Source organism: Loxodonta africana, chromosome 19 (genome assembly GCF_030014295.1).
Source record: "Loxodonta africana isolate mLoxAfr1 chromosome 19, mLoxAfr1.hap2, whole genome shotgun sequence".
NCBI classification, from domain to species: Eukaryota; Metazoa; Chordata; class Mammalia; order Proboscidea; family Elephantidae; genus Loxodonta; species Loxodonta africana.
The window spans coordinates 26,064,819-26,086,509 of NC_087360.1; the positions used below are offsets into that span (position 1 = coordinate 26,064,819).

Here is a 21,691-nt window from a genome sequence, read left to right on the forward strand (position 1 = left end):
AGGCTGAGATTCTGGACAAAGGCAATTATGACCCATGAGCTCAGAGCTGAGTCTCCACATACTAGTCTTACTTTGTGGGCAGACACCTCTTGGCCCAGTCCCCACTCCTCTTAGCAGCTGTCCCCACTCCCAGACTGGAGGGCTTTTCTAGACTTGCCTGCCCAACAGCTCAAAGAAAGGGATCAGGTTCCCTGCTTCAGAGCCCAGACCTGGGTGGGGACACTGGGCAGGAGGGGACCACAGCTTCCTGGTGAGAGTCGGGGGCCTCATGCTGCCCTCTCCAAAGCAAGGGCAGTGGCTCCCCCACACAATTCCAGCTTCCTGAGTTCTCCTCAGCCAGACAATCAAGTCCTCACTGGAGTTTGGGACCCCCCAAGAAGCTTCCCACTGTGCAGGAGCATCTTTGTGGGGAGGGTGCTGGGTCAGGACAGTTCCAGGACCCTTCAACTAATCCCTTGCCCTGAGGTCAGGGCCACCGGAGAGGACCTGTTTGCTCACTGCCCATAGCCACACCCGAGGCTCATCTGGGGTCAGAAGTCCAGCTCGCGCTCCATTCGCCAGCCTAACACCTTTGTGCCTGGCTCTCATCTTTCAGAGGAAGGGGCCCCACCTTCTAACTGGCACAGTATGGACACCCTCCCTGTGGATGTTTTGACCCCATTCAGCTCCACCCCAACCCACCTGGAGTGGAATGGACGGGCAGGGAGCCCCTCAGGTTCTGCCAGCAACCCCTTGGTCTTAGTGGTGACCTCCTGCCACAATGAGAGCCCCCCACCTCTAGATCCCACTCCCAAGATTCCTTGATCCACAGCACACTTCAAGATCCTGTGCCTAGATGGCCTGGGACAGCTTGGTAATGACCTGCTTGTACTTCCCCAGGAGCTGACAGCTCAGCTTCTTCTGTAAGATGTTCTTGCCCGAGGTATAAGGGCTGTAGGACGTGTCCACATGGCCCATATGGCGCTCATTGCACAGGTGGCCTTGCACATTGCTGAGGAGCCCCTGAAATATATGCCCCATGGAGCTCAGCTTGCTGTGGAGGTTCTGGGTGATGCTGCCCAGGGAAGTGCCAAGGTACATGATAATGCAATGCACCTCCACCAACCTGTCCTTCTCCATGCCATCAGCATGGAAGGGCAGAAAGTCTATTGTATCAGGGCTTCACAGCTTGCCTACTTTGATAGCGAATGGCTCACCCTGGTCCATGTACTGAGCAGCAGAGGGAAGAAGGGAGGTGAACAAGGAGGCAGGCTCAGTGTTCCAGCCCTGCCACCCTCCTCTGGGGCAAGCTCTTGGGCTTCAGTTTCCCCACCTATGGCCTGAGGACCCAACTCCGTGCCATCTCAGGATCGTCAGATGGAAATCTGGGTGTGAACGCACTTGGTTATGTAAGGACATGTAAAGACTGATATTATTACTTATTATTAGTATTGGGAACCCCTGGCTGGTCAAATGGTTAATGTACCCAGCTTCTAGCTGATAGGTTGGGAGTTCAAGTCCACCCAGAGATGCTTCAGAAGAAAGGCCTGGCAATCTATTTCAAAAAAAATCAACCATTGCAAACCCTATGGAGTGCAGTTCTACTCTGACACACATGGGGTCACAATGAGTCTGAACTGATGCAGTAACAACTGGTTTTGTTTTGTTAATTATCCTGTCATATGGGGAAAGAAACAAAACCTGGGTACCTCACCTTCAGAGGTGCACCACACACACTTGTCCTTTCACCCACCTGGGTATCTCTCTGCACCCAGACACCCACTGCTCATTGTCTTTCTCAAAGACACCTCTCTGAACACCTCCATGCCTTTTCCCTCCTTTGTGTATCTCCATCTGCCTCTCCCTCCACATGGTGGAGGAATCTTAATACCTGAAGTGCCAGGCCCAATACATTCTCATCAGAGCTCTGTCCCGACCTAACCCTGGGAAAGTCGATTCCAGTCCGAGCTGGGAGTGGGCGTGGGGAAAGCTGGGTGTGGTGTAAACAGCACCCCCTCCCGCTGCTTTCCCTTCCAGCCCAGGTCAGTGCAGGCTCCACTGATATCTGCAGGAATTCTGCCCATTTCTCCAACTTCAGGCCCACACCCTCCTTCCTCAGTCCCGGGGGGTGGGAGGGGTAACTTACACAGAAAATAAAGAGGGTGCTGGCACTACTGTTGAGCTGCAGCAGTTGATTCCTGATCTGGAATCTGAGGTTGCTGGAACATGGGTGACGTGTGGTGCAGGTGGTCCTGTCAGGACTGTTGGGAAGGGGGCTCCCCGCCCCACGTTCCCAGTGTAGAACAAGCAGCAATGACAGAATTCCTGAGGGTGGCAGAAAGTTGCCATGATCAGGACGGTGGGACCGGCAGCTGGAGGCTCAGGTTACGCTGGATGCACTGCGTCTCCACCTACAGCTCTATGGCCACCATCTCTGTCTCCCTCTATTTCACTATTCCTGCTTCTCTCACCTACTTATATCTCCCTGCAGGACACCAGCTATTCCCACCGACTGGAACCTGGATCTAGGCTTATACTCAACCATCCAATCTTTTCCCTCAAGAAGGCAAAAGCCCAATGACCCCCTGGCACTCTGACGTGAGGGTATCACTCCCCATCCTATTGGAGTAGAAGGCATCTATCTCCCCATCTCTCTATCTCCCCATCTCCCTATCTTCCCATCTCCCTGTCTTCCCATCTCCCTATCTTCCCATCTCTTGGGATGGCCCAGGTCTTAAGCACTGCTTCAAAAACACCTGCCCACAGTGACCTAAATCCCCTAATTTGGGGTCCCATAGGGGCCATTGCAAGGGGAATCCTTCACTGACCCTTTTAAGCTTGCCAAGCCTGCCACCTAATTCTGGGTCTCCCAGGCCAATTGCTGCCCCCCACCTTAATTTCTCTCTCCTCTATCTCTATCCTTCCCCAAATGTGGCCCACATGCCTACTTTTGTTGTTTTTGTTGGTTGCCATGGAATCGATTGTGAATCATGGTGAACTCACGTATGTCAGAGTAGACCTGTGCTCCACAGGGTTGTCAATGGCAGATTTTTCAAAAGTAAATCACCAAACCCCCGAGACTATGGTTCCAGGACACTCTGCTAACTCAAAATTGAAACCACTCCTGAAGTCCACTTTCCAGACAAAGATTAGACAAGTCTATAAAAAATAATAATAATAATAACACACATGAGGAGCTGCTTCTTAGTGCCGTTGGTTATGTGAGACCAAGTGGGCAACTCCTTCCCTAAAGCAAGATGAGAAGACAGAAAGGTACAGGGACTGGAAGACTGGACACAGGAAACCCCGGGTGGAAAGGGGGAGCATGCTGTCACATTCTGGGCATTGCAACCAATGTCACAAAACAATATGTGTATACATTTTTTAATTAGAAATTAACTTGAGCTGAAAACTTTCACCGAAAGCACAATTAAAAAAAAAGTATATCACCAGGCCTTTCTTCCAAGGAGCCTCTGGGTGGGGCTGAACCTCCAACTTTTCAGCTAGTAGCCAAGCATGTTAACTGTTTGTACCACCCAGAGACTCCCCTTTTGCATAGTCTTTCAATTTAGGGGTGAGGTAACCTGGAGGCTTCTGTTTCATCTACCACAAACACTGAGTTCCTTGGATGCAAAGGGAGGCCCTCACCAGGCTTGACCCAGTGAGTGGATGGATGACAGAGAGAACATGATGATGAGCGAGCATGAGAAGCATCTCTCATGAGCTGAGTGATGTCAGGATGGCCCCTTAGCCTCCCTGGGCCTCAGTTTCCTCACCTGTAAATGGAAACAGTAACCCAAACCCACCTTCACACAGTGGTTGGGAGGAGCTATGGATGGGTAAGAAAATGCCTTGTAAACTGCAAAGTGCAGGGCCTGCAGAGACCGTGGGCTTATGTATCTGGTGGGGTAGCTGTTGGTGTTGGGGGTCCTGCTGTCCTGTTGAGCCTGCCCAAGAGCCCAGATGGGAAAAGGCCCAGGTGGGGACCTGGGCTGTTACGCTACCACTACAAGGACAGGAGGCCTGTCTGTCAGGTCTCCTCCCAGCCTAGGATCAGGACACCTGAGGCAGAGGGGGAATCAGCTGGGAGGGTGGTCCTTCCTGTTCCCCTTCCCCATCAACCTGGCCTATGGTCTTGGATCAGAGCTGTCAGAATCCTGCATGCACAGAGAGAGAGTGGCTCCTTCCCCTGCGAGAGGATACAGGTGTGTGAGATTCACTTGGCTTTGTCAATTTCCCCTGTGGTAGGTGGGCTGGGTCCCGTTCCTCGGAGTATTCCTGTCTCCCTGCTCACAGGATCCTTCCAGCAGCCTTAGAAGGATTACTACTCTCGCGATTTCACCAATAAGAGAGCTGAACTCACCTGAGAGGGTCACCTACTCGTGGTCACAGGATGGGACAAGGCAGAGCCAGGGCGAGGACCTAGGCACCCTGGTAGTGCCCCTTCCTCCCTCTAAGTGAGTTTTCTTGCCTCCCGTTTGGAGGATGACCCAGCCACCTATTTCCAGTCCTTTGTTCTCTATGGCCAAGGGAGGGGAGACAACAGAGCTCCTGCCCTCTCCTTGGGACCAGAGAGTTTTCCAGATGGAGCGAGGGCAAGAACCTGGGACCAGAGTGCCCATGGCCCTTCTGCCCCACAGGCTGGCAGTCGGGGTCTGTCATTCTTTCTCATTCTGGCCTTTGCATTTCTTTTGTTTTCTCTAGTTTCCTAGTCAAGTTTTGTTTTGCAAAGTTTCAACCTGGTCTCGTATGAGCAGAGGGGATGCCAAGGACACCTGGGTGTGGTTGGCCGTGTGGTAGGCAAATCTAAGTATAACAGGTATGGTACGTGCCCTGGGCGCCACTTGAGTGTGTGTGTGGAGGGGGAGGGGGCGTCAATGAGCAGTTCTGTTGGCCATGGCAATTTCCATCATCAGCTGCAAGAGATCATTCAGCAATTTAAAACTAATTTCCATAGGTGTTATTTTCCTTAGACACATGCCTGGCTGTGGGATTCAGTCAGTCAGGAGGGGAAGAGCCGAGACGCTGGAACTGAGCAAGGGGAAACGGAGTCAGAAACAGCTAAGGGTAGGGCTCCAGTCCCTGCCCTGTGGTCTCTCTCCTCCCAAGCATTAACCTGTGCTGCTGTGAAGATTTGCATTTGGGGAGAGTCCTAGACTCCTGAGGAGTGAGAGATGAAGGGCGGCGGCAGCGTTTCTCAGACTTCAGTGTGTACAGGGATCCCTGGGACCTTACCACAAGGCTGACTCCCATTCAGCAGGTCTAGGGGTGGGACTGAGTCTCTGGGGATACAAATGGTTAAAGTGCCTGGCTGGTAACTGAAAGGTTGGAGGTTTGAGTCCACCCAGTGTACCTCAGAAGAAAAGCCTGGCAATCTACTTTTGAAAAATCAGCCACTGAAAACCCTGTGGAGCACAGTTCTATTCTGACACACATGGGGTCACCATAAGTTGTAATCGACTTGATGGTAACTGGTTTCATTCGGGGGTGGGAGATGGGTTGGTAAAGATCGCATATTTCTAATCAGCTCCCAAGTGAGGCTGACACTTCAGTCCATGGACCATGCTCTGCAGGGCCTCTGGTCCAGTCCTTCATTGCTCAGAGACCAGAGAGGACCACAGCCCATGCCGCTCCTGGCCCCTAGAACACAGCTCCCTCCTCCTGGGCCTCCCCACCTTGTGTGTGCCTCTTCCATCACACTCACCCTCCCCCGCTGGCCTATGAATAGCTTCTAGAACGCACCTCCTGTGTCCTGTTCATCTTTAGAACCTGGGCACAGGACTTGACATTTATAAGCATTCATGAATGAATAAGTAGGTGACTCTGAGAAAAGCTGCCCAGATCCCCAAAATGACTCACCGCTGGGGGACTCCCAGACCCCATCACAGACAAGGCATGGGGGAGATGATTTCGGCTGCTCCAGAGCCCTTGTGTCTGTGACCATCCAGTCCCAGCCTATCTCATTCCCCCAAGGAAGGGGGTCCCAGGAGGCTGGGAAGAGCTTGCAGGGGAAGGGGGTGCACGTGGGGCAAGGTAGGGGGGAGGAAGTGTCCCCTGCAGGAGGGTAACTCAGGCCTGGAATAGCCCAGTGGTAAAGGCTGACTCTGGCCCCAGCATCCTGTGTGAGTCTGAACAGGTCCCTGAACTTTCCTGCACCACATTCTCGGCCGTTCTCTCTGCTGTCAGTGGTGATCAGTGGTCCATCACTGAAGACAGAGGCCTCAGCAGCTGGTTTCTTCAGAGTCCCTAAAGTTCCATGTAGGGGAAAGAGCGTGAGATTTGGAGCCAAAGTGGTATCTCTGACGGGCCTGAAAACACCCTGCCAGTGTGGCCCTGGGCAAGTCTCCCTGAGACTGGGTTTCCACCTCTGGTAAATGGGGATGATGACTCCCTGGGTTACTATGAGAGTTAAGTGAGGGCTGGTGGTGAACGAGTACTACATGTAAGACATCAAATAATCCTTCCACTTTTGAGCAAACGTATCTTTCCTTGGCAGCATCTCATGATCTGGACGCCACCCACCTCGCTGGTTCTGCCTGTGTCAGGCTTCGCCCACTCCTGCCCTAGCTCCTGCCAGCTCCCTCAGCAGGTGGAGGCTCGTTTATCCCATTCTCCTGCTCTTTGCTGAGCAGAGCCCCAACAGCTGGGCGCTAAGGTGGAGATGGTCCCAGCCCTCCAGCCCTGTCTCCCACATCAATATGTTCTGGAGAGCATACCAAGAGCAGATTCTTTATTAATTTCTCAAGAAACCAAAAAGTATTGGTCATAGATTGAATTGTGTCCCCCCAAAATATTTGCCAACTTTGTTAGGTCATGATTCCCCGTGTTGTGTGATTATCCACCATTTTGTCATCTGATATGTAAATCCTAATCTTTGCTTGTGGTTAATGAGGCAAGATTAGATTATGTTAAGGGGGATTAGGGTGAGATGTAAGGCCCTTGCTCAGGTCACATCCCTGATCCAATGTAAGGGGAGTTTCCCTGGGGTGTGGCCTTTACCACCTTTTATCTTACAAGAGAGGGAAGTGAGCAGAGAGTTGGGGAGCCTCATACCACCAAGAAAGCAGTGGCGGGAGCCGAGTGCGTTCTTTGGATCCAGGGTTCCTGTGTGGAGAAGCTCCTAGTCAGGGGAAGACTGATGAGAAGGACCTTCCTCCAGAGCCAACACAGAGCCAACACTCCCTAGAGTTGACGGCCTAAATTTGGACTTCTAGCCTACTAGACTGTGAGAAAATAAATTTCTCTTTGTTAAAGCCATCCACTTGTGGTATTTCTGTTATAGCAGCACTAGATAGCTAAGACAGCACTCCTTCAGTATAAAAAATAAATATTAAAAAATATTTTGTTATATTTTTGGTGGAAGTGTACACAGCAAAGCAGGTTCCCATTCAACAGTTTCTACAAGTCTTGTTCAGTAATATTGGTTACATTCTTCACATTGAATCAGCATTCTCACTATTTCCGTTCTAGTCATTCCCTTCTTCTAACCTAGTCTCGCGGTACCCAACCTTCTCAGCTATGCCTCAGAGTATTTATTGACCATTTGGACTCATACAGGTGTTTTTTGTTTTTTTTTTTTTTACAGAAGCAGAGCACTCAAGGGTAATATTTGTTTAAAATATTAATATTTTAAATATGACATTGAATACATACAAGTCATCTGTCAGTATGAAACATTCCCCCAGCTACATCCATCAAACAGGAATTTGTCACCCAAGGTGAAGTCCTTTCCAATGGAGAGGGAGGGTGGGGAACATCCAAGGACAAGGCCACATGGTGGGTCCCACTGAGCTAGCATTGTGCATGGGAACTGGGGTTGGGTTTCGGTAATGGGGGGATTGGAAATGACATTCAGATACATCTGTATCTTTTGAAGGAGACTGAGTGGTGCAAGCAGCTTGCAATGGGCTGCTAACCCACCCCAGCAGTTTTACGGAAGAAAGGCCTGGTGTTCGCTTCCATAAAGATTACAACAAAGAAAACCCCAGGGAGCAATTCTACTCTGTAACACATGGGGTTGCCATGAGTAGGGCACCAACTTGACAGAAGCTAACAACAACGTCCCCCTAATTCAATGACTTTCAACTCTTGCTTCACACAGAATAACCTGGAGATTGAAAAAAAGCAAAACAAATTAAAACATTAAAGTTTTTTTAATGGGCAAGGAGCCCTGGTGGCGCAAATATTAAGCACTCTGCCACTAAACAAAATGTTGGCAGCTCGAACCCACAAAGCAGCTCCTCAGAAGACCTGGCGATATGTTGCCATAAAGATTACAGCCAAGAAAATCCTATGGGGCAGTTCTACTCTGTCACGTGGGGTTGCTACAAAATCGAATTGACCTAATGACACCCAACATCAACAACAGATCTTGGACTCCACCCAGTACCATTAAATCAACCTCCGTACCATTGAAAGGGAAATGACTACCTCTCCCAATTCCAGGGCGCCAGTCCCACACACTATGTCTATTGTGAAGGGCCAGCCAGGCAGGGCTGAACTGCCTCCGACGGGGGTGATTTGCCCCAGTAAAGCCAAGGGAGATGAAGGGAAGGAGGAGGAAGAGGAGGAGGATGAGTGACATGCAAACTAAAAAAAAAAAGTGGAAAATGACCGTCCTGCCCCCTGCTCCACTGAGGGGCCCCCTCTCCTCCTTAAAATCATCTCCGGTCCAGACGTATGACCCAGGATTCCAGGAGCGGGTTAACACCAGCAGGAGACAATAAGTAAAGAACAGCTTTCTCACACAAAACCGGAAACGGTTGCCATTGGGTCGATTCCGACTCATAGTGACAATTCTGGATCTGTGCGCAGGGGATGCTGATCTGCCAGGCTGGTTCTAGAAAGAGCGCTGTAGAAGGGACTAGCGGACAGAATCAGGGCTGTATTGGAGTGGGCATGGGAAAGGGGAGTGTCAGGTGGCTGGGGGCAGAATCCAGGCTGATGTGAACGGGGTGTGGGTGATGGGAGAGTCGAGGGGTCGGGGGCAGTTCGGGAAGGAAGGCAGCACAGGTATAACCACAAGGCGATGAGATGATGGGAGACTCAGCTGGCCCCAGGCTCTGGAGTCGCCAATTCTGGCTTTCAGACAAGGTTGGCTTTCTTTTCTTTTTTTATTGTGCTTTAGGTGAAGGTTTACAGCTCAAGTCAGTTTCTCATACAACAATTTATACACATATTGTTATGTGATCCTAGTTGCAATCCCTATAATGTGACAGCACACTCCCCCTTTCTACCTCGAGTTTCCCGTTTCCATTCAACCAGCTCCTGTCCCTTTCTGCCTTCTCATCCCACCTCTGGACAGCAGCTGCCCGTTTTGTCTTGTGTATCTACCTACTTGAACTAAGAAGCACACTCTTCACGAGTATTGTTTAATGTTTTATAGTCCAGTCTAATCTTTGTCTAAAGAGTTGGCTTCAGGAATGATGTTAGTTGTGGGTTAACAGAAACTCCAGGGGCCACATCTTCTGGGGTTCCTCTAGTCTCAGACCATTAAGTCTAGTCTTTTTACGAGAATTTGAGTTCTGCACCTCATTTTTCTCCTGCTCTGTCAGGTACTCTTTATTGTGTTCCCTGTCAGGGGAGTCATTGGTGGTAGCCAGGCACCATCTAGTTCTTCTGGTCTCAGGCTGATGGAGCCTCTTTTTTATGTGACCCTTTTGCCTCTCAGGCTAATATTTTCCTTGTCTTTGGTATTCTTCATTCTTCTTTACTCCAGGTGGGTTGTGACCAGTTGAGGCCTATTAAATGGCTGCTCGCTAGCTTTTTAGACCCCAGACACCACTTACCAAAGTGGGATACAGAACATTTTCTTAATAAACTTTGTTATGCCAATTGTCGTAGATGTTCCCAAAACCATGGTTTCCAGACCCCAGCCCCTGCTACGCTGTCCCTCGAAATGTTCAGTTGTGTTCAGGAAGCTTCTTAGCTTTTGGTTTAGTCCAGTTGTGCTGACTTCCCATGTATAGTGTGTTGTCTTTCCCTTCACCCAACATGATTCTTGTCTACTATCTAGTTAGTGAATTCCTCTCTCCCTTCCTCCTCACCCTCGTAACCATCAAAGAATGTTTTCTTCTGTTTTTAAACCTTGTCTTGAGTTCTTATAATAGTGTTCTTATACAATATTTGTCCTTCTTGCTACTGACCAATTTCACTAAGTATAATGCCTTCCAGATTCATCCATGTTGTGAGATGTTTCAAGGATTCATCATTGTTCTTTATCATTGTGTAATATTGTATTTCGTGAACGCACCATAAATTTTTTATCCATTCTTCCATGGATGAGCACCTAGGTTGTTTCCATCTTGTTGCTGTTGTGAACAGTGCTGCGATGAACGTGGGTGTGCAGGTATCTATTTCTCTAGGATACATTCCAAGGAGTGGAATTGCTGGATCCTATAGTACTGCTTTTTCTAGCCTTTTAAGGAAGCGCCAAATCAATTTCCAAAGTGGTTTTGCCATTTTATGTTCCCTCCAGCAGTGCATAAGTGTTTCAGTCTCTCCTTCTCTCCAACATTTATTATTTTGTGTTTTTTGGATTAATGCTAGCCTTGTTGGGATGAGATGGTATCTCACTGTAGTTCTGATTTGCATTTCTCTAATGGCTAATGATCATGAGCATTTCCTCATATATCCGTTAGCAGCCTGAATGTCTTCTTTAGTGAAGTGCCTGTTCATGTTCTTTGCCCATTTTTTAATTGGGTTATTTGCCTTTTTGTTGTTGAAATTTTGCAGTATCTCGTAGATTTTAGAGGTTAGACCCTGATCGGATATGTGATAGCCAAAAATGTTTTCCCAATCCGTAGGTTCTCCTTTTACTCTTTTGGTAAAGTCTTGTGATGAGCAGAAGTGTTTGATTTTTAGGAGCTCCCAGTTATCTAATTTCTCTTCTGGTGTTTGTGCATTATTGGTTGTTTTCTATTCAGTTTATGTCATGCATTATGGCTCCTAGTGTTGTCCCTATATTTTCTTCCATGATCTTTATCATTTTAGATTTTATGTTTAAGTTCTTTGATCCATTTTGACTTAGCTTTTGTGCATGGTGTGAGGTATGAGTCTTGTTTCATTTTTTTTTTTTGCAGATGGATATTCGGTTATGCCAGCACCATTTGTTAAAGAGACTGTCTTTTCCCCATTTAACAGACTTTGAGCCTTCATCAAATATCAGGTGCTTATAGGTGGATGAATGCTTTCAGACTCTCTTCATTTAGCATGATGTTGACTGTTGGCTTTGTATAAATGTCATTTGTTGTGTTGAGGAATTTCCCTTCTATTCCTATTTTGCTGAGAGTTTTTATTACGAATGAATGTTGGACTTTGTCAAATGTCTTTTCTGCATCAATCATTAAGATAAGGTGGTTATTATCTTTTGTTTTATTTATGTGATGGATTACATTAATTGTTTTTCTAATGTTGAACCATCCCTGCATACCTGGTATGAATCCCACTTGGTCATGGTGAATTATTTTTTTGATATATTGTTGAATTCTATTGGCTAGAATTTTGTTGAGGATTTTTTCATTTATGTTCATGGGGAATATTGGTCTGTAATTTTATTTTTTTGTGTTATCTTTACCTGGTTTTGGTATCAGGGTTATTCTGGCTTCATAGAATGAGTTTGGGAATATTCCCCTGTTCTCCATGCTCTGAAATACCTTTAGTAGTAGTGGTGTTCACACTTCTGTGAAAGTTTGGTAAAATTCTCCAGTGAAGCCATCAGGGCCAGGGCTTTTTTTTTTTTTTTTACTCTTTCAATCTCTTCTTTTTTTATATAGGTTTATTTAGTTGTTCTACCTCTGTTTGATGGCACTGGTTTTTTTTTTTTTTTTTTTTTATTACTCCTTCAATCTCTTCTTTTTTATAGGTTTATTTAGTTGTTCTACCTCTGATGGCACTGGGTTTTTTTTTTAATTACCCCTTCAATCTCTTCTTTTTTTTATAGGTTTATTTAGTTGTTCTACCTCTGTTTGATGGCATTGGGTTTCACTGGGTTACCTCTGTTTGTGTTAGTTTAGGAGGGTAGGGTGTTTCTAGAAATTTTTCCCATTTCCTCTAGGTTTTCAAATTTGTTGGAGTACAATTTTTCATGGTATTCAGTTATGATTCTTTTAATTTCAGTTGGGTCTGTTGTGATATCACCCATCTCATTTCTTATCCGGGTTATTTACTTCCTTTCTTGTTTTTCTTTTGTCAGTTTGGCCAATGGTTTGTTGATTTTATTGATCTTTTCAAATAACCAGCTTTAGGTCTTGTTGACCTTTTCAATTGTTTTTCTATTCTCTATTTCATTTACTTCTGCTCTAATTTTTATTATTTGCTTTCTTCTTGCTGCTCTCTTTCTATTTGTTTGAGTCATAGGGTTAATGTTTTTATTTTGGCCCTTTCTTCTTTTTGGATGTACGCATTTATTGCTATAAATTGACCTGTGAGCACTGCTTTTGCTGTGTGCCAAAAGCTCTGGTAGGATGTGTTCATTCTCATTTGATTTTATGAATTTCTTTATTCCCTCCTTGATTTCTTCTATAACCCAGTAATTTTTAAACAAGGTATTGTTTATTGTTGAGTTTTCATATATTTGATTTTTTTCCCTTGCTTTTTCTGTTATCGATTTCTACTTTTATGGCTTTATGTTCAGAAAAGATGCTTTGTAATATTTCCACTTTCTGGATTCTGTTAAGGCTTGCTTTATGGCTAATATGTGGTCTATTCTGGAGAATGTTCCATGTGCATTCGTAAAGAAAGTATATTTGGCTACTGTTGGGTAGAGTGTTCTGTATATGTCTATGAGATCAAGTTGGTTGATTGTGGCATTTAAATCTTCTGTGCCTTTATTGAGCTTCTTTCTGGATGTTCTGTCCTTCACCAAAAGTGGTGTGTTGAAGCCTCCTACTATTATTGTGGAGCTGTCTATTTCTCTTTTCAATGCTGTTAGAGTTTGTTTTATGTATTTTGGAGCCCTATACTTGGGTGCATAAATATTTATTATAGTTATGTCCTCCTAGTGTATTGACTGTTTAGTCACTATATGGTGTCCTTCCTTAGTCTTTGTGGTGGATTTTACTTTAAAGTCTATTTTATCAGAGGTTAATATTGCTACTCCTGCTCTTTTTTGATTGTTGTTTGTTTGATATATTTTTTTCCACCCTTTGAGTTTTAGTTTTTTGTGTCTTTGAGTCTAAGGTGTGTCTCTTGTAGTCAGCATATAGCTAGATCATATTTTTTAATCCATTCTGCTACTCTCTATATTGATGCATTTAGCCCATTTACACATTCAGTGTAATTATTGATAGATATGAGTTTAGTGCTAGCATTTTGATGATTTTTTTTTTTTTTTTTTGGTAGTGTTGACAGTTTCTTTGTTCCACTTAATTTTCTGTGCTGAGCTGTTTTTCCTTATATATTTTCTTTTCATCTTTTTCATTGTTGTTGATTTTGTATTTGTTGAGTCTTTATGTTTTTCTTGTTTTTATTTTGATGTGTAGGATTGTTAGTTTCCTTTGTGGTCACCTTAAAATATACCTCTATTTTTCTAAGTTTAAATTAGTTTTTTATTTTTTGATATCTTCCTGACTTCCTCTCCATATGAAAGTTCTATGACTACATTATTCAGTCCCTCTTTTTTTGTTTTAATGTTGTCATCTTTTATGTATAGACTTCTCTGTTTCCCTATTTTCAGTCTTTTAGCCTTGATTTATTTTTGACACTTCCCTATCTGGGTTGATACCTGGTTATTCTATCCTGTGTTCTAGTCTTGAATTGTTACCTATGTTATTGATTTCCTAACCAGAGGACTCTATTTAGTGTTTCTTGTAATCTTGGTTTGGTTTTCACAAATTCCCTTAACTTCTGCTTATCTGGAAATGCCCTAATTTTGCCATCATATCTGAGAGACAGTTTTGCTGAATATATAATTCTTGGTTGGCATTTTTTTTCCTTCAAAGCTTTATATATGTCATCCCCTTGCCTTCTTGCCTTCATGGTTTCTGCTGAGAGTCAGAGCTTAGTCTTATTGACTGTCCTTTGTAGATGACTTTTTTTTTTTTTTTTTTTTTAAATCCCTAGCTGCTCTTAAAATTCTCTCTTTATCTTTGGTTTTGGCAAGTTTGATTATAATATGTCTTGGTGACTACCTTTTGGGATCTACCTTGTGTGGTGTTTGATGAGCATCTTGGATAGATATCTTCTCATCTTTCACGGTATCAGGGAAGTTTTCTGCCAAAAAACTTCAAAAATTCTCTCTGTATTCTCTGTTATCCCCCCTGTTCCAGTACTCCAATCACTCCTACATTATTTCTCTTAATAGAATCCTACATAATTCTTAGAGTTTCTTCTTTTTTTTAAATTCTTTTGTCTGATTTTTCCTCAAATAAATTGGTGTCAAGTGTTTCATCGTCAGTCTCACTAATTCTGACGTCCATTGCCTCAACTCTGCTCCTATGACTTTCTATGAAGCTGCCTAATTCTGAAATTTTATTGTTAATCTTTTGGATTTCTGTTTGCTGTCTCTCTATGGATTCTTGCAGTCTTTTAAATTGGTCGCTATGCTCTCGTATAACCGTCTTCAGTTCCTCTGTTGCTTTTTCTGTGTTTTCCTTTGTTTGTCTGCGTTTTGCCTGATCTGCTTTCTGATCTCTTGAAGAAAAAAAAAAGAAGAGCTCTGTATATTAATGTTTTGAATTCTACCTCTAGTAATTCCAAGAAGTTCTCTTCTCTAGGATGTTTCTTGGTTCTTTGTTTTGGTCATTTGCTTAAGCCATCATGGTGTGCCTCTTAAGTGATTTGATATTGACTGTTGTCTCCAAGTCATCGACAAGTTATTATATTTATTTATTGTGTGTTTGCTTACTGTGTCCTAGCTTCTTGTTTTGTTTTGTTTCGATATGCCCAAATAGGCTGGTTGTGTGAGCTAGCTTGATTATTGGTATCTTTGGAGCTCTCACATCCTGTCACTAGGTGGTTGGAGCTGTTACTAGGTATGTGAGCCCAGGAGTCTGTTTACTTTTCTTATGTGGATTCAGCTCAGGTGTCCAGGTCATTGGTCACCAAGTGCATGGTGCAGGTCGTCACGTACAATCCTAGACGGGCAGGGCTAAGTAGGTGTGGTTGGAGCCGGCACAGGTTTCTGGCTGCAGTAGACGGTTATATGCCGAGCAAGGTAGGGAGCTGACAGCTGCCCCTGAGTGCCTAGGTGGAAGGCGTGTCCCTGTTCCCTGAGCACATAGGTGGGTAGGTTTTTCAGCTGGACTTTGAGGATCCAATGCTGTGGGCTGTAAGGACTGGGAAAAAAATAAGGACTGGGAGGCACCACTTATTCCTGGACACCTGTCATGGGTGGCTAGCTGGAGTGGTTGGAGCCACCAGTCCTCAAGCCCCTGATGTGGGTAGGTGAGGACCCTGCTTAATGGGCAGAGTGGTGTCAAAAGTCATGAATCTGCCACTACCCCCTAGCTGTTGCATTTGAAAATAGGCTTCAGGTATATACCATGTTGTGCTGTGCTAATGAGGGCTTCTTGAAACGGGCTCACAGAGGCCTAGGCAAGAGTGAAAGGCTTTCAAAATCCATTACCCCTTATGCCTGTGCCTAGGCAAAGGGGCTGTGCCTGCCCTGAGGTCCCAGATTAGGGGATCTGGCAAATTATTTTTTCCTGTTTGTTAATTCGTTCCCTCTCTAAAACTGGGAGAATAGCTCGGAGTGCATGGTAGTGTAGCAAATGCTGAAGCCAGTCTGGGACTGAAGCAGAGTGGGGAGGGGGCAGGTAAATGGGAGAGAGGTACTTCCCAGAGGGGGGAAGGGTTTTTTAATCCTGAGTGGTAGGTTAGACGCTTGTACTTAACTTTTGCCAATTCAGCTCCATTTCTCCCTGGTTCTGGAGACTTGAGCAGGCTCTCCATTGCTTGGTTTCTCCTGATGTGGAGAACACAATCAGAGGGTTACCGCTCGCCTCAGCCCATGGACGCTGGCTGATCCAGCATGAATAGTCTGGAAAATGCTTGCAGCTTCTGACCTGTCTCTCCCTCCCCCTGTCTCTCAGTCCAACTCCTCAACTTTGTCTTTGATGTTCAGGGCTCCGAGATTGTCATGTATAATCAGTCTACTTGTTTTTTTGTGTGTCTTTTTGGTAAAAGGGACCACAAGAAGAGTCTGCCTACTCTGACATCTTGGCCCCACCTCCCAGGGTTGGCTTTCTTGTAGCTAATCTTGGAGAAGTTTATCTGTCCCTGAGCTGTCCACCAACAGAACAAAAAGATGGGAAGAGCAGGAGGCCAAGACCCCAGACAAAGATGAGTGTGATCCATGAGCTGGGAGCTGAGTCTCCTAGTGTTGCCATGGGGATAGGTAACTCCTAGTCCCGGGCCCAGTCTCAGGGCTTCCCTGCTGCCTGCCCACCAGCCAGTGGGCTTGGATAATAAAGTGCTCAGAGAAGGACACAGAAGGGGCAAAGTGAGTGCAAAGGACCATAACCTATTTGACTGAACTGCTAGGACTACTGCTTGCCTGCTCAGGGTTTGAGAAGAAACCCAATCTCTCCTCTAAGCAGCTGTCCCTGCTCCCAGACTGGAGAGTATTTCTAGACTTGCCTGGCCCTCAGCTCAATGGAAAGCCTGGGGTTCCCTGCTTCAGAGCCCAGACCCATGTGGGGGTGTGGGGAAGCTGGGGCAGGAGGGGACCATAGCATCCTGGTCTGAGTCAGGGTGGAGGGGGAGGTTGGGCTCATGCCACCCTCTCCAGAGCAGAGGGCAGCAGCTCCCCCTGACAGATCCAGCTTCATGAGGCCTCCTATACCAGGACCTCGTGTCCTTACTGGAGAGTGGGGCACGCAAAGGGCTTCCCACTGTGCAGGAGCATCTTTAGAGCGAGGGTGCTGGGCCAGGACAGTTCTAGGACCTGTCAACTGCTCTCTTGTCCTGCAGTCAGGGCCACTGGAGACAATGTGTTTGCTCACTGCTCATAGCCACACCTGAGAGTCAGATGTGGGCAGAAATCTAGCTCTCACTCCACTCACCAGCCTGACACCATAGTGCCTGGCTGCCATCTTCCAGTGGGAGGCATGCCATCTTCTAATTGGCGCAGTGTCGAGACCATGCCAGTGGAAGTTTTGACCTTGATCGGCTTCCTCCCAGCCCACACCTCAGTTGAGTGGACTGGCAAGGAGCCCCTCAGGTTCCGCCAGCAGCCCCACTTGGCCTTAGTGATGACCTCCTGCCACGTTGAGAGCCCCCCTCCACCTCTAGATCCAGCTCCCAAGATCCCTTGATCCACAACACACTTCAAAATCCTGTACCTAGAAGACCTGGGCTAGGTCAGTGATGAACTGCTTGTACTTCACGAGGAGCTGACAGCCCAGCTTCTTGTTCTGTAAGATGTTTTCACTGAGGTGTCAGGGCTGTAGGATGTGTCCATGTGGCCTACGTAGTACTTGTTGCACAGGTGGCAGAGCACGTTGCTGAGGGATCCCCAAAGGGTGTCTGCCGTGGAGCTCAGCTGGTATGGAGATTCTGGGCTTTGGGGTTGAGGGTCTTCTGGTCCTCCATGATGTTGCCCAAGGAGGTATCAAAGTAAGTGATGATGGGGTACAGCTCCACCAGCTTGTCCTTCTCCATGCTATTGGCATAGAAGGGTGGGAAGTTCATCAAGTCACGGCCACAAAGCTTGTCCACGTAGGTGGGAAACAGCTCACCCTGGGCCATGTACCGAGGAGCAGAAGGCAGAGATGAGATGAGCAAGGAGGGAGGAATTGGTGTTGTAGCCCTGCCGCCAACCCTCAGGGCAAGCTCTTGGGCCTGTTTCCCCACTTATGGCATGGGGACCCAACTCTGTGCACTGAAGACATCTCAGGATCTTCAGGAGAGGCAGATGGAAATCTGGGTATGAATGCACTTGGTAAAGAATCAAGGCCTTTACCAAACATCCATTAATAATCGGAACCTGGAATGTATGAAGTATGAATCTAAGAAAATTAGAAATCATCAAAAATGAAATGGAATGCATAAACATTGATATCCTAGGCATTAGTGAGCTGAAATGGACTGATATTGGCCATTTTGAATTGGACAATCATATAGTTTACTATGCTGGGAATGACAACTCAAAGAGGAATGATGTTGCATTCATTGTCAAAAAGAGCGTTTCAAGATCTATCCTGAAGTACAACGCTGTCAGTGATAGGATAATATCCATACGCCTACAAGGAAGACCAGTTAATACAACTATTATTTAAATTTACGCACCAACCACTAGGGCCAAAGATGAATAAATAGAAGATTTTTACCAGCTGCTGCAGTCTGAAATTCATCAAACATGCAATCAAGATGTACTGATAATTACTGACGATTGGAATGCAAAAGTTGGAAACAAAGAAGAAGGATCAGTAGTTGGAAAATATGGCCTTGGTGATAGAAATAATGCCAGAGATCATATGATAGAATTTTGCAAGACCAATGACTTCTTCATTGCAAATATCTTCTTTCACCAACAGGAATGGCGACTATATACATGGACCTTGTCAGATGGAACACACAGAAATCAAATTGACCACATCTGTGGAAAGAGACAATGGAAAAGCTCAATATCATCAGTCAGAACAAGGCCAGGGGCCAACTGTGGAACAGACTATCAATTGCTCATATGCAAGTTCAAGCTGAAACTGAAGAAAATCAGAGCGAGTCCACGAGAGCCAAAATATGACCTTGAATATATCCCACCCGAATTTAGAGACCATCTCAAGAATAGATTTGGCACATTGAACACTAGTGACTGAAGACAAGATGAGTTGTGGAATGACATCAAGGACGTCATCCATGAAGAAAGCAAGAGGTCACTGAAAAGACAGGAAAGAAAGAAAAGACCAAGGTGGATGTCAGAGAAGACTCTGAAACTTGCCCTTGAGCGTGGAGCAGCTAAAGCAAAAGGAAGAATTGATGAAGTAAAAGAACTGAACAGAAGATTTCAAAGGACCTCTCGAGAAGACAAAGTAAAGTATTATAATGACATGTGCAAAGAGCCGGAGATGGAAAACCAAAAGGGAAGAACATGCTCGGCGTTTCTCAAGCTGAAAGAACTGAAGAAAAAATTCAAGCCTCGAGTTGCAATAGTGAAGGATTCCATGGGGAAAATATTAAACGATGCAGGAAGCATCAAAAGAAGATGGAAGGAATACACAGAGTCATTATACCAAAAAGAATTAGTTGATATTCGAACATTTCAAGAGGTGGTATATGATCAGGAACCGATGGTACTGAAGGAAGAAGTCCAAGCTGCTCTGAAGGCATTGGCGAAAAACAAGCCTCCAGGAATTGATGGAATATCAATTGAGATGTTTCAACAAACAGATGTAGTGCTGGAGGTGCTCACTCGTCTATGCCAAGAAATAGGGAAGACAGCTTCCTGGCCAACTGACTGGAAGAGATCCTTACTTCTGCCTATTCCCAAGGAAGGTGATCCAACCCAATGTGGAAATTATAGAACGATATCACAAGCAAGCAAAATTCTGCTGAAGATCATTCAAAAATGGCTGCAGCAGTATATCGACAGGGATCTGCCAGAAATTCAGGCCGGTTTCAGAAGAGGATGTGGAACCAGGGATATCATTGCTGATGTCAGATGGATCCTGGCTGAAAGCAGAGAATACCTGAAGGATGTTTATCTGTGTTTTATTGATTATGCAAAGGCATTCGACTGTGTGGATCATAACTAACTATGGATTAACATTGCGAAGAATGGGAATTCCAGAACACTTAGTTGTGCTCATGAGGAACCTTTACATAGATCCAGAGGCAGTTGTTCAGACGGAACAAGGGGATACTGATTGGTTTAAAGTCAGGAAAGTTGTATGTCAGGGTTGTATTCTTTCACCATACCTATTTAATCTGTATGCTGAACAAATAATCCAAGATCCTGGACTATATGAAGAAGAACGAGGCATCAAGATAGGAGGAAGACTCATTAACAACCAGCGATATGCAGATGACACAACCTTGCTTGCTGAAAGTGAAGAGGACTCGAAGCTCTTACTAATGAAGGTCAAAGACCACAGCCTTCAGTATGGATTACACCTCAACATAAAGAAAACAAAAATCCTCACAACTGGACCAATGAGCAACATCATGATAAATGGAGAAACGATTGAAGTTGTCAAGGATTTCATTTTACTTGGATCCACAATCAACAGCCATGGAAGCAGCAGTGAAGAAATCGAAAGACGCATTGCATTGGGTAAATCTGCTGCAAAGACCTCTTCAAAGTGTTGAAGAGCAAAGATGTCACCCTGAAGACTAAGGTGCGCCTGACCCAAGCCATGGTAATTTCAATCGCATCATATGGTGTGTGAAAGCTGGTCAATGAATAAGGGAGACCGAAGAAGAGTTGACGCCTTTGAATTTTGGTGTTGGCAAAGAATATCGAATATACCATGGACTGCCAGAAGAACGAATAAATCTGTCTTGGAAGAAGTCCAACCAGAATGCTCCTTAGAAGCAAGGACGGCAAGACTGCGTCTTACATACTTTGGACATGTTGTCAGGAGGGATCAGTCCCTGGAGAAGGACATCATGCTTGGCAGAGTACAGGGTCAGTGGAAAAGAGGAAGACCCTCAACGAGGTGGATTGACACAGTGGCTGCAACAATGAGCTTGAGCATAACAAGGATTGTAAGGATGGCGCAGGACCAGGCAGTGTTTCGTTCTGCTGTGCATAGGGTCGCTATGAGTCGGAACCTACTCTGCGGCACCTAACAACAACAACATTAGTAGTCCCTGGGTGGTGCACATGGTTAACGCCCTTGGCTGCTAATTGAAAGGCGAGTGCACATAGAAGTGCCTCAAAAGAAAGCTTTGGTGATCCACTTGCGAAATACCAGCCATTGCAAAACATATGGAGTACATTTCTTCTCTGACACATACGGGGTTGCTCTGTCGGTGGCATCCCTCACTTCCAGACATCCACCGCCCGCAGTCCTTCCCCATGCCACCTCTCTAAACATGTCCCTGCTTTTCCCTCCCTTGTGTATCTCCACCTGCCTCTTGCTCCACGTAGTGAAGGAATCTTAACACCTGAAGTGCTTTCTGACCTTGGAAAGGGCTAGGGGTAGGGAGTTGGGAAAGCTGGGTGTGGTCTAACCAGTTCCTCTTCTTTCCTTCCATCTCCAAAAAGGTCTCCTCCCTGGCCAGCCCTCCACCAGCCTAGGTCAGTGCAGCCTCTACTGGTATCTGCAGGAATTCTGCCCACTCCTGTCACCCCAGCCCCACCTCCCCTGTCCTCGGTATCCAGGGATGGGAAGGGGTAACTTACATAGAGAATGAGGAGGGAGCTGACACTACGGTTGAGCTGCAGCAGTTGATTCCTGACCTGGGTAGTGAGGTTGGGGAGACATGGGTGACTGTGGTACAGGTGACCTTGTCAGGAGTGTTGGGAAGGGGGCTCCGTGCCCCATGTTTCTAGTGCAGAACAAGCAGCAGTGAGAGGATTCCTGGGAGCCGGTAGAAAGATGCCATGATCAGGACAGTGTGAATGGCAGCTGGAGGCTCAGGTCACACTGGATGCACTGTGTCTCCACCCATGGCTCTATCATCACTGTCCCTCTGTCTCCCCCTATCTCTATCTCACTATCCTTGCTTCTCTCTACCTGCTTATATCTCCCTGCAGGATAAGAGCTGTTCCCACTGATTGGAACCTGGATCTAGGGCAACACCTAACCATCCAATCCTTACCTTCAAG

General features: G+C 45.9%; 2 pseudogenes; both read right to left on the reverse strand.

The window, feature by feature from the left end:
- Positions 1 to 442: 442 nt before the first annotated feature.
- LOC135228197 (leukemia inhibitory factor-like) lies at positions 443 to 2,411 on the reverse strand (annotated as a pseudogene).
- A 14,850-nt stretch (positions 2,412 to 17,261) lies between these two features.
- LOC100661475 (leukemia inhibitory factor-like) lies at positions 17,262 to 21,468 on the reverse strand (annotated as a pseudogene).
- Between the last annotated feature and the right edge of the window lie 223 nt (positions 21,469 to 21,691).